Source organism: Anopheles funestus (genome assembly GCF_943734845.2).
Source record: "Anopheles funestus chromosome X unlocalized genomic scaffold, idAnoFuneDA-416_04 X_unloc_147, whole genome shotgun sequence".
Lineage (NCBI taxonomy): Eukaryota > Metazoa > Arthropoda > Insecta > Diptera > Culicidae > Anopheles > Anopheles funestus.
In genome coordinates, this window is record NW_026045091.1 from 15,001 (window position 1) to 18,016 (window position 3,016).

Consider the following 3,016-nt stretch of genomic DNA (forward strand, 5'->3'; position numbering starts at 1 on the left):
TTCGCCGTTGATTGCGGGCTATTGCCACCGAATCATCCCGCTGGGACGGCGCACCATCCTGCGCGGCCAGCATCTCCCGCTCGGCGTTCCAATCGTCCTGGAGTTCGTTCGTGATGCGTTGTGCAGCCTCGCACACCCGGCTCCAACGATCGGGACCCTCCAGGAGACAGTCGAGGATGTTGTCGGGAGTCACTGGATCCGGCCCGCTCAACAGCTCCTCGCGCACCGCAGCAAACCGTGGGCAGTGGAACACTGCATGCTCGGCCGTCTCGGGCACACCGGGGCAGCGCTGACAGTCCGGGGATGACGTGAAGCCCTTGCTGCACAGGTAGTCTCGGAAAAATCCGTGACCGGACAACACCTGTGCCAGCTGGAAAGTCACGTCTCCGTGCTTCCGTGACTGCCAGGCTTTAACGTCCGGCACCACGCGGTGTGACCAGCGCGTGTACCGGCTGGCCTCGCTGCTATCGGCGTCCGCGTCCCACTCCGCCTGCCAGATCGCGTAGGTCCGCTCGCGTTCGCTGGCTCGAACCTGTTCGCTGGTCCCCTCCCGGCCTTGCTGATGTAGCTGATGGTACACCCGGCTGTCCTCGTCAATGAGGCGGCAGATCGGGATCAGTCCGGCCAACAGCACTGCCGTTTCGCCACGCACCGTCCGGAACGCTCTGCAAACCCGAATCGCCGTCTTACGCTGTACTCGGCAGACAAGCCGGCGGCATTGTCGCCTTTCCAAGCCTTCCGACCATACTGAGGCTCCGTAGCGAAGAATGGAGTCCGCTACAGCCGCCAGTAGGCGGGCTCGCGACGATTTCGGGCCGCTATGATTCGGCAGAAGCCGTATCACCGCCTGGGCGACCTTCTCCGCCTTCGCCGCTGCCTTCTCAACGTGTGGGAGCCATGACAAATGGTCCTGCAGCCACACGCCCAGATACCGGATGGATCTTGATGCAGGAACCGCTACTCCCTCAACGACGACGCTTACTGCCGGAGGCCGCTTCAGGCTTGAAATCACCGTCATCTCCGTCTTCTCCGGCGCCAGGGCGAGACGGTGACGGGACATCCAGCTGCTGATGGTCGCGATCGCTGCTTCCGCCGTCGCGGCCGCTGCTTCGGGAGTCACCGCCGGGACGAGCAGAACCAAGTCATCGGCATAGCCGATTAACTCAGTCCCTTGTGGCAGTGGCACTCCCAGGACCCCGTCGTACAGCACGTTCCACAGAGTGGGGCCCAGAATGGACCCCTGTGGAACCCCCGCGCTGATGGGCTGCTCAACAGGGCCCTCGCTGGTCACGATGGTCAACCGCCGGTCCTCGAAATAGCTCCTCAGCATTCTTCTTAGTGCGGATGGGACGCCTTTTTCCCGCAACGCATTGGCGATGGACTGCCAGGACGCGGTGTTGAACGCGTTGCGGACGTCCAACGCGACCACCATCAGGCATCGGTTGTCTCGCTGGTTCGTCCGGCGAAAGGACATGGCCGTCCTTCCAGCCTCGACAACACGCTGGATCGCACTGATGGTGGATCGCCCCTTCCGGAAGCCGTACTGGTGCTCCGATAGCCGTGGAGCGTCGGGATCCTCAAGATGGACGTTGAGCCGGGACAGGATCAGGCGCTCCAGCACCTTGCCGAGTGCGTCGAGCATGCACAACGGCCGGTACGAGGAGCTTTCCCCGGGAGGTTTGCCTGGCTTGGGCAGCAGCACCAAGCGCTGCCGCTTCCACGGCGCAGGAAACGTGCCACGATCCAGGCAGTCCTGGTATAGGCGGCGAAAAACCTCCGGGTACTCCCTGATCGCTGTCTTCACGGCTGCGTTGGGGATCCCGTCCAGACCCGGTGCCTTCCGGTTGGCCATGCATCCCACGATGTCCAGCAGCTCGTTCGCGGTGACAGGCGTCAACGACTGCCCGTCCTCGGTGTCCTCGATGTCCTCCGCTTCCGGCCAGACGACAGGTGGATGAGTCGGGAACAGGTCACCGGAAATGCGCAGCAGTTCCTCTTTGTCAGTCTCCGGTGGCACATAGCTGCCACGAAGCCGAGACATGACAGCACGGTAACCTGCCCCGAACTCATTGCTCTCCGCAAGACGAATAAGCTCGTCAAACTCTGCCCGTTTGCTGGCTCGAATCGCCTTCTCCATCGTCCGCCTCGCAGTTCGGTGGTGCGCTGCTGCAAGGCTGCGCTCTTGCAGGTCGACCGTGGCAACCATCCGGTCACGTGCGGCTGCACACTCCTCGCGAAGGCGCGTGAGCTCCGGTGTCCACCAGAAAAGGGCTCGATGGGGGTCACGGTGCGACGTGGTGACCCGCGCCATCGTTTCGTCGCAAGCCTCGAGCATGGCTTCTACCATTCCCTCCTGGCTGACCGCACGCTCCTCGAAGCTCGCTGCACGCAGTGCCGCCTGGAACGCCTCGGCCGAGAACTGTGAGGCCTTCCACCTCCTGCCCTGGTGATGGGAGATGGGATGAGGACTCCGTCGCTGGTTTCGATGCTGCTGCTGCTGCTGTTGCCGATGATGCTGCTGCTGCTGCTGCTGCCGATGATTCCGCTGCTGATGTCGCTGGTGTTGGTGTTGGTTTTGCTGCTCAGTCTGGTGCTGAGGCGAGGAGGACGGCCCGACGGTGTAGAGAAGATACCGGTGGTCGGATGCCGTGTAGAACCGCGCCAACGAGTCAGGGGCCACTGTCCAGGTGTCGGGTCGAGCGATAGATTCGCTTGCGAATGACACATCGACGACACTGGGAGTGGCAACGCCGTTCCCGACGAACGTTGGGGTTGTACCTCGGTTGAGTATCCTCAGCCCGAGCTGCTGGATGGTGGACAGCAGCTCCTCACCTCGCCTGGTGTTGCGCTCACTTCCCCACTCCTCGTGCCAGGCGTTAAAGTCGCCCGCTACGACGATGTGAGTGTGAGGAAGCGTCTCCAGCTCCAGAGCCTCCAGAAAATGCTCGAACTCGTCGATGGTGAGGCGGGGGGGAGCATAGCAGCTGACGAACACTATGCCGCCAATCTGAGCAGC